This window comes from Pteronotus mesoamericanus, unplaced genomic scaffold (genome assembly GCF_021234165.1).
Source record: "Pteronotus mesoamericanus isolate MK-2021 breed Mesoamerican mustached bat unplaced genomic scaffold, CSHL_Meso_final contig_42, whole genome shotgun sequence".
Classification (NCBI taxonomy): Eukaryota; Metazoa; Chordata; class Mammalia; order Chiroptera; family Mormoopidae; genus Pteronotus; species Pteronotus mesoamericanus.
Window position 1 is genome coordinate 42 of NW_026555157.1, and position 14,593 is coordinate 14,634.

The 14,593-nt window shown below is 36.3% G+C and overlaps 1 protein-coding gene across 3 annotated transcripts in view; it reads left to right on the forward strand.

Moving 5' to 3' along the window:
- Positions 1 to 307: 307 nt before the first annotated feature.
- Positions 308 to 14,593, forward strand: part of ZBTB20 (zinc finger and BTB domain containing 20) — an 804,941-nt gene continuing 790,655 nt past the window's right edge. For all 3 annotated transcript variants that reach the window (XM_054577266.1, XM_054577265.1, XM_054577267.1), the window contains exon 1: positions 308 to 434. The gene's annotated coding sequence lies outside the window, so the exon portion shown is untranslated. The remainder of the gene's footprint in view (positions 435 to 14,593) is intronic.

Here is a 14,593-nt window from a genome sequence, read left to right on the forward strand (position 1 = left end):
TGAACAACGAGTTACGACTGACCTCTCCAGACTGGGCGAAGGTGCGGGAGAGGGGGGCGGAGTGGGGAGAGTGCCGACCAATTGCCTGTTAACAATCCACCTGAGCGAAGTTTCCACGCCCCAATCGGTGTTTGAGATAGCGGATTGGGCTTGCTGTAGCCCAATCGACGGGGGTAGAGATGAGAGAAGAGGTACATGGGGGCGGGGACAGTGGAGGGGAGGAGAAAGACAGCATTTTGTTTATAGGCGGCAACCTCACGAGGAGCGTCCCATTCTTATAGGCTCACTGAAGCTAAGAGTGGCATAACAGTAACCCAATAGTGAGGAAAGATAGACGGTTCGCGGCGTGAGGCGCCCAATGTGGATCTTCTGCCGAAGAAGTAAGGGCGGGGAAGTTTAGGAGTTGAGGAAAGAAGATTAAAGAGCGCGAGGAGGTAACGCCAAAAAGTCTAATTTGTTGTAGGGCGGAAGGGAGGGGTGTGTGCGTGCCGAGGGGGATGAGGCGTCCGTGAGGCGCTTGGAGTCGGGGGCGGCGGGACGGGAAAGGAGGGGAGCGCGAATGAGGTTGGTTGGAGGAGCTAGCTGGAGTGGCGAGCCTGCGGGCCGTCGGCCGGCAGAGAGCGCGCGCCCCTGTGCTCCGCCCCGCTCGCGCCTCCTCTTCGCAGGCGCCCCTCCTCGCGTCCGGCGGCGGCGGCGACGTCCTCACCCGACCCGGCGGGGAGGAAGGTAGCGCGGGAGGGTCTCGGGTCCTAGAAGCGGGCGGGGCGTCCCGCAGCTGGCAACCTACTTCTTTCTACTCCCTGCGCCTGGAGCTGCCGTTTCCAAGAAGAGGAGCTGAGGGAGACTAGCCTGGGCTCTGGAGCTGCTAGAGGCGCCCGCTTGTCTTCCGCCCCCCTCCCTCCTGACCCTCCCTTGCTTGCCTTGGCTCCCTCAGTCTCTGGAGCGTCTTCAGAGAACCGGGGGCGGGAGGGCGGGGTGGGGGGCGGGAAATGTCCTGGCCCCAGAGCCGCTGGACGCCCCTCCAGACCTCGGAGCTACCGGCCCCCGTCGGTTTCGCTGCTACGATTAGAGAGGAGGGGGGCTTGGGAAAGGAAGACACACCTTGTCTTCTTTCTCTACTCCTTTGAGCTCCTTTGAAAACATTAAAAAAAGTGTTGACTCTGTTTTCAATAGGTAAAAAACGGTTGGAAACATTTTGATAGTTTAAAAGAAATGCACTTTCTGTTACATGGTTTAATGCGTTACTTTCTGGTGTGGCTTTGGTCCTCTCCCACCACCCACCCCACGCCCTCCACCTTTCCGAAGCTGTTATCCGTTTCAAGGATGCTAAAGAGGCAGGAGGCAGGAATTTTCTAAAAGTTCTATTGATAAACACACTTGCATAACATATGCTAAGCACACACATAAACTATAAACATTAGCTAAAAACACAATATGGCGCACAGCTACACTACCTAGCGCCGTTATCCGCTGATCTCTAACACTGAGCCCAGTTGAATGGGGTCAGTAGGAGGATTAATAGTTGTCCACATAAAAATCCAAATGAAACCGGAAGTAATTTGGGAGACTGTGGGTTAAATGCTGTCCTCAGAATCAGAATTGGCCCAAGGTAGATTGAACACGTTAACTTTCTAGACGTGTAAAAATTGTCTTCACTACTTACCATTAAAAATACCAAAATGTTGCTAAAGGCGAGAGGTTTCTCACTGCGTGATCGTGTGTAAATTTCAGCTAATAAAATTATCAGGGACTACTCATTGTCCTAATGTTTTCAAATGAACTCAAATCTAAATTTACTATAGTAACTTGTTGCTTTTTGAAAATTCTGAAACCTAAATTATAACAACTGTTTTGCAAGAAATTGCAAAATTCTGTGGCTGTAATCACTAAATTTAAGTAAGTTATTAACCGATTCATAAACCGTTTACTTTCCTACCTGTTGCTTCTAATCTCAAGTACCCCTTGTTATTGGGTGGGATTAGTTAAAATGCACCCTTCCTCCCACCCCACCCCCCAAACGTGAAAATTTGACCAGTCCATATTTGGCTTACTTTATGCATTTATGCTTCACAACGAGGTCTTTACTGGTTTCTAGGAAAAGAATATTATCCCCCCACCCCCAAAAAACCCCTTTATGCTTCACAACTAGGTCTTTACTGGTTTCTAGGAAAAGAATATTATCCCCCCACCCCCAAAAAACCCCCACCCAATTTACATTGGTTTTTCATCCCTTTTGTTTGCTCTTTGTTATTTTTATTCAGAATGTATCCAAGTTGTCTAGGCACAAACAGCCCATAGTATCATTGTGCCCTCTGTGGAGTAGTCTCTCAAGAAAGCTTTTGGAATTGTCCCGGAGGAATTGATGTTACTCATTGTTCAATGCTCAAGATTTAATTCCTATAATTAGGGTTGTGAGTTCCTTTGAGCTCAATTTTGGAGGGAATTAGGCTTGAGAATACAGGCTATTCAAGTAGTAGGAGAGAAGAAGAAAAGTGAGTTTTCTAGAAATTTATTAGCTGCTCAGTGAGTCCAGCAGTTGAGTATTTTTGGTTTTGTTATTTCAGATCTCACAAATCAGTGAAATACTGGCCTTTTGCATATGAAGATCAGGTGGCAAGTTAACTGGCTACTAGCCTCCAAAGCAATGCACCGTTTCATGGTGAGGTCCTGATTTTAACAGACTGAAGAAAGTTTAAGATTAAAATTGCCAAATTTTCAGAAAGAAGTCTCTATGCTTACCTGTCTAGTCCAGTTTAGATGCCAGTATTTTGAGATTACTACTACACCAGATACAATTCATATGTAAACTGACTAGCCACTGAAAGACAATATGAGTTTAAAATGAATACTAGAGAAAAGAACAACTTTCATGTGAGGATTATAATTTGGGGTGTGTGTGTATGCTTAGAACTACTAGTTGATGTGATGCTAGTTTCCTATGTAGTTAGAACATTTTTGAGACCCACATATATATAACTACTCTTGCTGTCAAATTAATACAAACGACTGCTTGGTATAGGAAGAAAATATAAGAAAAAAAAAAAGCCGTGTTAAATGAATTGTTTTTACTTCAGTAGTGAAAGTCTTCAGAAGACTTTGTTTAACTAAATTGGATTTCCTAGAAAAAGAAGGCTAGACTGAATAATTAGATCGTTTTAGAAGAGCAATAAAAGGTACAGCTAAGTTCCTTTAAAGGATCTAATATTTATAAACGAATTACAAATTAGTCCCGAGCATTTTAGAATGAATGGTAAGGAGAGACTTCTTTAAAACATTTGGAGTAAAAAAGGTGGGTCTTGGTGGGTTCTGCTTTATTCTCTAAAATAATCATGTTTTTCTGAAATGGTTATTTAAATTCAACAGCTTATTCTAGACACTGATCTAGACACGTGGGAGGTAACAATGAACAAGAGATAAAATTACCTGCATTATTGAGTTTACAATCTAATGTCACATACACTTTGAGTGCTTCGGGTTGTTAGGAGGAGAGATTTTTGGATAAAGAGCTTACAGAGTTTGAGGTGCAGGGAGTTGTTTATCAATTGTCAATGATAAGAAAGGAAAAGCTTACTTTATTATTTTTACCCCTTGTTACTGTCTTGAAATGTTCTCCATACATTAGAGTAGGTCTTTTTTATTTTATTTTTTTAACAGAGTAGCGGTTTTAATTTTTTTTCATAATTTTAAGCTTGCCTTTGGAATAAATAAAATGTTACTTTATACTTTTAAAAAACTGTGTCCTGAAATTTACTGTAAAATTCCTGTAGAACCGTGGCTAGTATGGGTCAGTGGGCGGAGTGCCAACCTGCGAAGTGAAACATTGCTAGTAAGATTCCGGTCAGGGCACACGCCTGGGTTGTGGGCCAGGTCCCTAACTAGGGGCTGGCTAGAGGCAACTCATTGATGTTTCTCTTGCACTTGGATCTTTCTCTCCCTCTCTTTCTCCCTCCCCCTCTCTCTAAAAATAAATAAATAAAATCTTTAAAAAATTTTCTATAGAGCTTTTGTTGGCAAATTGCGGTAGAACATAAGCTAAAATATCTGAAAGTTTTAGTTAGAATGAATTTGATTTAGGGATAGGTCTGAAAAATCAAATGCCTAAATCATTTTCAGTTGGGGTTTTATCAAGAGAAGATAGAAATTTGTGGTAATTAATTTATAGGTGACATTAAAGAGAGAAAAAAAGAGGCCTGCAAAAAAATGCTTTGTTATTTAAACCTTTCTTTCAAATTACAAAAGCATTTGATTGGCACTTTTCTGATTTAATAGACTATTTGTAATGCAAGAGGAACATTAAAAAAGATTTTAGCATTACTTTTAAGTCTAATCATTTAGTCTGTAGGTGTAAAAATCCTAGGTTTTTAACAGTAGAAAACTTGGTGCCTGGTTAAGAGTTTATGTGATTTAACACTGAGTTTGTTGCTTCAAGTAGTGGGTGTCTCACCTTTCCAAAGCCTAGTTCATCGTTCTCAAATAACAAGTTCTGATTTCTATCATTTTTCTCTGTCATGGTGAGTCTTACATTGTTAGTCAAATGTGAGTTGTTTTCTTAAATAGGATAACTCTTTTTACACAGTCCCTCCACCTTTGGTCTTTCCATCCCCTGCTGTGAAGGGTTTGTATTTCTGTGCCAACAGTAGATCTCTGTTTATGCTAATTTGTAGCATAATCGCCTCTTCCAAAGACAGTACATATTAATGACCTGCTGACATCTGAAAACTATAAAAAGGGATATTTAGGAAGGAAAGCAGAGACTTAACTAATTGAATATGATGTTTTAGCTGAAATCTTTTTTATTTTTTAAAAAAATATTTATTAGAGAGAGGGGAGGGGAAGGGAGGGAGAAAGAGAATGAAACATTGATGTGAGAGAGGAACGTTGTTCGGGTTGCTCCCCAACCTGGGACCGAACCCACAACCCTGACATGTGCCCTGATTGGGAATCAAACTGGTGACCTTTTGCTTTGCTGAAGGACACCCAATCTACTGAGCCACACCAGTTAGGGCTAGCTGAAAATTTTTTTAAAGAGCAAAGAGGAAGAATGGTTGATAGAATGTTAAAAACCAAAATCTTTTTCTAATTCTAATGCGTATGGTTGATCTCTGTGTGTTTATGTGCATGAGAGCATATATTTATATATGAGTTTTAGATAAATAATTCCAGTCCAGCCTTGTGGTCCTTGACATGGAAGGCATTCATAGTTCCCAGGTGATTTTGTTTAACTCTGTTAGTTACCAAAACTTTGAGCAACATGAAACACAAGCTAATTAAATCTTTGTAAATTTTTAAAAAAATCTTCACCGGAGGACATTTTTTTCATTGCTTGTATGGGGAATGGAGAGAGAAAGAGAGAAAGGAAGAAACAGGGATGTGGGAGAGAAACATCAAATTGTTGCCTCCCATAGTGCCCCAACCAGGCATCAAACCTGCAAGCTAGATATGAACCCTGACCTGGGATCGAACTGGGGCAGCCTTTTGGTTTATAGAACGGTACTCCAACCAACTGAGCCACAGTGGCCAGGACTAAATCTTTGTGAATTTTGTAATCATTTTGGATTCAAGAGATATTTTGGAAGGCTTTTTTTTTTTCTTTTCTTATTAAAGCATGATTACCAAGCAGCACATAAAATTACTGAAATATCAAGTGAAGAGTTCTTAAAACCTGGGTCCATGTAAGACAGTTGAGAATTTCACAAAGTGATATTCATGGGGCAAAAAATAAAATCTTGACATCTGTCAAATTTTTATAGTATTAAAATAAGCATGACTAATTCTATTAATATTCATATTTTTAAGTAAGTGTAAGTATGTGTACAGTGCATTTTTTAGTCAAAATTTGGGGTGTTATTGGCTAGACACAGTCATTTCTTTGCCAGAGATACTAGGCTGTGTGAGGGCTAACCATCTGTCAAGTGATAGAGACAAAGAAAGGTTTAATATACTAGTCTAAAATTTTCACAAACTTGTTTTGAATTGTATTGTCATTTTTTTTTGACCTTCATACTCTGTGTTAAATATGCACTGGGTCAGTCACCCAACTTTGTTTTATGAACAAACTATTCAAGGTCTGGATGAGGTTATTGTCACAGCTGATGTGATCTGGAGGCCAGCTAAAATATGTTTTGATTTTCCTTTCATGTAATGATAAAACAATTCCCAAGTGAGCCACTCAATAACAGTTACAAATGACTTCAAGTACACTTATTTTCACCCACCCATTCTGAATTTTGGGTGTCTTAATTCTTTTACTTTATATGTTAAAGCCTTTGTATTTCAAACCCATTCCTGAGCTGTTTGGTAGTAGGGGGAAGTAGCAACAGGAATCCAGATTGCCTGTTTTAGGTACAATATGGTGTGATGTGAAATTGAAACAGCAGATTGGTGAGAAACTTTAGTTTCAAACAAATATAAACTAGTTTGTTCAGTGAAGTCATACACAACAAAACAGTAGTCTCTATTGACAGGGCAACACAATTTTTTTTTTCCAGTTATTTCCACATCATGAGGTCACTCTTTCTTTGGGCCAGTGGTCTATTTCCAAGGCATCATATAAGAAAAAGAAGTCCTAATATTGCTGATTGTAACGATATACTTAGATATGGCAGGCTGAGAAATTATTTATAGCAGTGCTAATTATATCAATAAAAATAGCAATATTAATGCTGTGAGTGTCAAAATGCATTTCTGACAGTATGAGGTAAACAAAACTATAGTCAAACAAAGCAGCCAGCCTGTCTCCGCTGTCAGCTCATGAATATGCACTTCAGGAAAAATAAACACACAGTTTAGAGAATTGGGTGTACTGATTTAATCTTTTTCAAATACTTTTGACTTTTTTTAGACTTTTTCTAATTCACATGATATTAAAAACAACTTGGATTTTTAGCTTTGAAGTTCTTGGTACTTATTTTACTGTCAGTAAGTTTCTAGAGACATTTATTTATGGTTAAGTGCGCTAACTTTAAAAAACAATACAAAACAAAAACCTTTACTATCATATATACACACATACCTATTAAATCTCTGGCTTCCTTTAGACATTAAAAAATATCCTTTTCCATGGTTTTGATTTAAGGGAATACATACATGTCTTTTGTTGTTTTTTTTCTAGCTAGTTTTTAAAGTTTTGTATTTTAAACTAACTTTCTTAGGAATATAAAGTCAAGTTAGTAGAAGTCATTAACTTTAAAGGTTTTAACTTCAAGGGACAATATCTAACTTTGCAATAAATTCCTCATATATTATATTTAACTCTTTCTCTTCACTGCATATTACCAAAAATCTCAGATGTAGAGTTAGAAAAGATTATCCTATGTCTAGTGCTCCTATATCCCAGGTCTATTTGTATGATCTTGGGCATGTCATATAATCTCTTTGGATCTCTTGCTTAGTTTCATCTTCAAGGTCCCTTGTAGTGACATTTAGGGTATTAGGAAAGAGTATGTATAAAATATTTGACTTTGCTTTTTACTTTTAGTCCTTGATAAAACTTTCTTTTTAATGATACTTTCTTTCAAGTATGTCATAGTAGTGTAAGTACAGATACACAATATTAAGTGCTTATAATCTTTTATTGTTGGTAATTATAATAAACTTAATAGTTTACGTAAGTAAACTTTTTTACCAACTCCCCTTCACTCAAGAAGATAAATTGGTAATAGAATTTATAAACATTCTTTGCATTTCGTTCTCTATAAAGTTGATTAACTGGGGAAGACAGATTAATAACATTAACTCACCATCATTTTCTAATTCTATAAAATAATAGAGTGAGAAAAATAGATATGTTTCTACAAAGTAAAACGGTAAACTTGATATTTGTGATTCTAAGCAAAAACTCAGGAGCTATCTCCATATAGAGCCTATCAAATTGATAATTTTTCATGACTGCATTTGATTTTTGATCAGGAGCTATCTCCATGTAGAGCCTATAAAATTGATAATTTTTCACGACTGCATTTGATTTGAAGCAGAACAGAAGCACATCTGGGGATGGGTTTACGTAAGAGAGTTGATAAGGCAGACAGAGGAAGTTGACTATTTTGATGAATAGTGGAAGGAACCTGCATTAGAAAAGACTTTTCAAATATTTCACTGTCATATATAGAAATGAACAGCTGCACACAATTTCTGTGTACCTACTTGACAGGTCTTTATTAAATATAACCTCAAAGTTTTCAATTCACTCTTAACTTTTTTTTTTTTTAATTGATTCATATTCCTTTTGCTGGTATGAATGGTAGTGAGAGGATCAAAACCAGCAACACTTTACCTGTTCACAAATGGAAACAGCAGTCTGGAGAAAGCTATGCTAACCTTGGATTCTCCCCACTCCCTACACACACCCACAGCACTAGATGTTCCTGGTACTGATCATAACATTTTATAAATCACCTCACAGATAGAATATACAGCAAACTCTCCAATACAGAGTGGAGTAAAAGTAGGTTTACAGTTGTGAGTATGTGAAATAGTTTATTTTTTGTATTATTATTTATTAATTACTGTATTATTTTCCATACAAACAACTATAAACTGCTTTTGCCCTACCTTGTATATCAGGTAAGGGTAACTTATTCTGACCTTCTAAATGTCTAGCCGATAGAAATGGCAAGAAAATTTAGATCAACCATTGGGCACAAAAGGTGGTATGAGTGTTTGTTTCAATGTGTGCAAATAAAAAATATTCTAAAAGGATATTTAGAGGGGAAGCTGAGTTTAGACTTAGCGTATACCCAGACAGTATTGAGGAATTAATGTGGATTAGCAAAATTATTGGTAGGAAGCATAGTGAAAAGAAAATAAAGTACATTCTGCTCTACTAAACAATAATAAGAATAATAGCAAGAGTAGCCAATATTTATTGAGCATTTTATTCTGTACCTTACATTGGTTATATCTACAGTTTCTCAGTGAATTCTATAATCCTATGAGACACATACTTTTATTATGCCATTTTAAGAGAGAGGCCTTAGCTCAGAAAGGTTAAATAACTTGTTCAAAGTCACACAGCTAGTATATAACAGCTGGGAATTCAAACTCAAGTCCAACTCTAGAGATCCTGAGGTTCTTAATCACCATCCCATCATAGTTCTACTCTGGGATCATTTTCACTCAGTGGTTGCCCATATTAGTACTGCTAATTTTATTTTAAGGAAGTTATAGTGGCTTTGGAGAAGGGCACAAGGTAAAAGATTTAAGTGGGAGGAATGGTTGCTATGGTAGAGTCTTTTTAAAATTTAACTCTTCAGTCTACGATCACAAATGCTGAGAGAATTTCTCTGCAGTGGGTAACTGCTGCCTGATTTGGTTCAGTGAACAGCAGCAGGGATTGGTAACATTTGTTAAAGCAGTCCCAGGAAATCAGAATAGGAGCAGATAAAAGGAAGCATTAAATACTGGGAGGACTGGGAAGGGAGAGGTCAAAAATAACTAAATCTAAGTAAATTGAGTACTAAGAACTAGGGATTATACAGGAAAAAAAAGGGTGAAGCAGAACAGAAGCACAATATATTAAAAAGTGTGGCAAGTCCTTCAGAGTGTGGAAAGCCCTTACATTTACTTGTTTGTATCCTTACATTTCTTTCAGAAACCAATATCTGGCTTAAACAGGGGCCACCCAGAGTTCGGGATACAAAGATTGCTATGGTTTTGACACACACACATACACACATACAAAACATGATCACCAGTAGTAATTTAGAATTAGGCAATAAATTTAGGTACATTACAAAGAAATGCAATTCTGTGCAAAATGTATGTGGTAAACCTGAGAATAGCTATTATTAAGTACCTACCGTGTGCCACTCAGTTATGAAATCACTGTTTCTGGGGGAATTTATAAGTTGCTGCCTGCTGTCCAGTTGTCAAATATAGGAAAACACCTGTTAGCTTTTCTGAGGATTTGATAGATGACATAAATAGTACCTTAATTTTATTTCATTTTATTATGTGGTTTAGCTTTTATCTCCTTCACTCATTCATGGAGTTTTAAACCAGGCTACACCAGGCTTAAGGTGGAATAGATTCTATTTCTCTTATGTAACTTCCACTTTTCCTTAATTTGTCACTATACTGAAAGAAAGGTGTATTTTTATTTGATAGGATAAATGCATTTCTATCACAATAATAGGCCGAAATCATCAGCGGAGGTAAAGTCAGTTTATATGAGTTTGGATTATATTTTGGGTAGCCAGCATGAATTAATGGAAAGGGAATTGTAGAGACTTTTAAAGTGAATTTTTATTTCAGATAATTTTAATGACATCAAACCAAGTATAAACGGACACATATGCCATGTATACATATATACTCATCCCTTTATACAAGATGTTAAGAGACTTCAAAAGTTAAGAGATAATATTTATTGTTTATATATATAAAATATGCATACATAGGAGTTAGATCATTTGAATAGAATAAAAGAATAAAGAAAGATGAAATCGCTATACCATCACTTTTGTGACTTCTCCTTATGGCAATATCTTTGATTTTTTTTTTCAAACTCTTATTTTAGTGTATTAGGAAATAACGGTGCAGTAATCATTTTGTATGTTTTAAATGGATACACCACTAAGAAAGGTAGTGAAGTTAGAAAGGTGATCAATGTTCAGTTTATGCATGATGCATTCCCCTTCAAGTTCATTGTCATTGGAACTCTTTTGTTCTTGTTCTTTTGACATCTTAACGTACCTAGTCTTTTTAACAGCTATGCTATTTGCATTTTACATTTATCTTAATATACCTGATACCCTTAGAGAAATACCTCTGAAAACTCATGCTCTCAATAATTTTTCTTGTTCTAGTAAAGGGTTGAGAACAAGGCAATACTATATTCAGGGGGTGATTTGAACTGAAAAACAGTATGGAAAAAAATCAACAGAAGTCCAGAGTCTTCTGATTCAGATATTTGACATTATAGTCTCAACATTTGTTATAAAGTGAGTTGCCAAAGTGTGTAAAAGCCAAAAATAAATGATGGTTGTTTCTCAAATTTTCTTTCATGCACTCCTCTGCCTCTGTCTGTTATTTGTGTAATGATGTGTTTTATTAAATGGGTTCATCCAATGTTAAAGTGTATTTGATTCGCTTTGGTGTTTTATATGCAGTTTAACTCCTGACTCAAATTGTTCGACATTCATCATTCAGGAAAGGTAACATTTAGAATTATACTACATGAAACTTCAGTTCCTTTTGGGCAGGTACCATGTTTTATTACTCTGTAAAGCTTTAGTTCTTAGCACAGTGCCTGGCACACTGGAGGGATTCATTGTTGATCAGGCTCTTTTGTAGTTGTCACAGGAAGATCACTTTGATCCTTGCTCACTAGGCTACCATTCCCTCATTTTCTTTTGACTGGCTCAAATTTACTACTACAATCAATTCAGGATATTGTGTTGAATAGACTACACAGAATTGCATTACCTGGTGATTCAAGAATGAAAACCAAATTTCATATCCTAGGATTCCTATCTGGATAGTAGGACAGACAACCCACAGCATTTTTTGCACTTAATAGATTGCAGTTGACACTTGGAACATTCTGTGTGATCTAATTCTTAAAAAATAAAGTTTATAAAATTACACATAACTAAAAAATAGAGTTTTAGCTTGTTTTAACTTATTATCTAAGTTGTTTAGAAGTCTAGTCCAATGAAACACTTTAATGTTAGGTGATGTTATTATATCCTTAGGCCTTCTAGAAAGCAAAAAAAAATAATTGGGCTGTGAACAACATGGAGGGTAATGTCATATAAAGAAACATGGAGGATGCATGTTTAATTCCTATGTAATGGCTGATACGCTTTTTCATATTTATAAGACTTGCTAGTTAGCCTCTGGGAAACTTACCTGATTGGCCAAGGTCATAATTTGTCTTTCTACTAACTGAAACTACAGCAAATTGATTTGAAGTTGTTTCCAAACAAAAGATAGTTATGCACTGGAATAATTAAAACTGGGATTGCATTAAAGCTTACTACAAGTGATTAATAGCTGTAGTCTATTTTGAGATCTGTATCTAAGAGCATAAAGAACATATTGTCATTTTCATATATTTAGGAATATGTTTTCTGAGAAAAGTATTGACTCTTTGGAATAATTATAATGAAGTCCCAGGCACACTCCAGACTCATATACCTCTCTCCCTCAACATTTTAAAAATTTTGTATTTTGAAAACCAGGTGATCTATGTATGGCTATCTTCCCCTTCACTGTATTTCTGGCTGCCTTTCTGAATGAAATCACTGCTGAGATCTGTAACAACTGTCATGACAACTTGGGCAGAAAAACACTGCTTTGAAACTTTTGTCTCTTCATTTGGGCAAGCAAGTAGAGACCAGTACTAGTGTCCGAGCAACCAAGAATCCAGAAATAGAGATCAGAAAGCAAGAGACATTGGGAAGAAACTTGAGCCTCAGAGGTCTGTGAACCACTGTGGGAAAAGATCAGTAGTCACCTCTTTTAAATATTCAGGTCTCCTCAACTAGCTAAAAAGCTGAAGTAGTTGAATATGCTGGCTGAGTTTTCTCTCTCTCTGAGGTTGAAAAGAAGTAGAAAGAAAGGACAACAGAGATTTTTCTCCTCATGCCTTGGCAGGGAACTGGCAGACTGTCTACCTTGGCTTTTCATTTAAGTGTGATACTTCTACCATTTAGGATTCTCAAACAACCAGACCTGACCTCCAGTGAGTTATCAATGAAAAAATAGCAATCCACTGAAGGGGACTTAGTAGAGAGACAGAGGAAGATAAAGTAGGAAAATCAGGGTAGACACTCCAAATAACTAGTGTTATTGGCATAAATAAATGAAACTTGAATTTGAAAAAAAAATTTGAGGAAATTCAAATACAGAACAAAAAGAATTTTAGGTACTAAGAGAAACATCTCAGCTGAACAACTCGGTGGAAAAATTGAAGGAGAACATTGTCACTGTTGAAACATGAATCAGTGAACTGAAAGAACAAGTACAAGAAGTACACCAAAGTACATAGAACAGAAACAAAACATGATGAAAATGTTGCATAAAAATGATGAGTCTTGGAGGATGGATTAGAATGAAAATGTGAATAATAGGAATTACAGATGGAGAAATAAAAACAGAAGTAGTATAATTAAATAATAGAAAACAATTTCTCTGAGATTAAGAAAGATCAGAGTTTGTGGATTGAAAGGGTTTACTGATTTACACATTTCAGGCCAAATAAACTTTTCTACAAATGATTTATACTTTGAAATCAAATAAATTTTGGGTCATACCTATGTCGGGACTGATAGCAGATATCCTCTGATAAGACTTCAGTGAAATATCTTAATTTGTTCAGTGTTCATTTTCTTTGGTTGGTACCTTTTATGTCAGTTGTTAAACATTTCTAGTATTACCCCTGTCGATGTTACAAATGAACTGTAACACAATTATGTATGAATTGAAGACTTGCACATAGAGTTTCTTAATAGATACTTGCTGATTTGACATAATAAATTTTAGGTACCATAATTTTAACAAGGTAACAATGTAGAAATGAAAACATTTAAGAATATTTAAGAATAAAACTAGAAGTCAGTGTATAGTACAATTTTAGACTAATCACTTGACTTCTGTGTCTCAGAATCCTAGTCTTTAAAAGAGTATATTATTCTCAGATTTCATACAGTTCTTTGTGGGGGTCAAGTGAAGTAACAAATGTCTGAGTGCTTTGAAAAACATAATGCTTTGTGCAAAGAAAGATGATGATAATGAAAATCTGAAGGCAGTCATTTTTTACCCTAAATGCTCATGTACTTTATGTTATATATATATTTCAAGTTGAATGTTTAATGTTAAGCCTGTCACATATAATAATAGAACATATTACTGATGAAGCTATTAAAGCTTTGGAAAGATAAAACAGTGGGATCCATGCAAGGTGTGAATACATTTAATTGCTTCAAGTCCAAGATGAGTTTGTACAATTTATTTTCCTGGTCATTGAGGAAAATTCTTTATTCAGGTATATCTCTTGATGACCTCTTGTTCTAGTATAGAGAGATTAATGCCTTGTGTGAAATCTGAGTCTTTATCACATCTGGATAAAATGATAATGTTGAACTTTGTTTTGACTTAATAAATGGCCTTGTACAGCTAAGCACAGCTGTGTAATCTGTTGTTATATTTCATTAGTAGTTGTAATTTGTAGCTATAGTTGATAGTAACTGAAACATGAATTCTTGAGTAAAATCTTTACTGCGTTTTAGTATCCAGATACCAAATTTACCATTGGGTGATTTGTGGGGTGGGGAGCTGTGACTCTCTGGAAATACCTACTTTATGATTTGCTGGTTAAAACAACACTACAAAAGAATTTAAAAAAGTACCTTCTTTTATTATGGAAACAGGTCTAATCTACATAAGCTAGAGTCTATACTATATTATTAAAGATGCCTAGATTTTGGTTTGGAGAAAATGGAATGGATGAACATGTTCCTCTTATGTGTTAATAAATTATTATACCTGATTCTTTCCAAGAATACATCCTCATTTTAAAATTTTCTTGCTCCAATAATTTTGCTTTTACTTTCTCCATAAATATTCTTGCTACTACATAGTCTAAATTTTC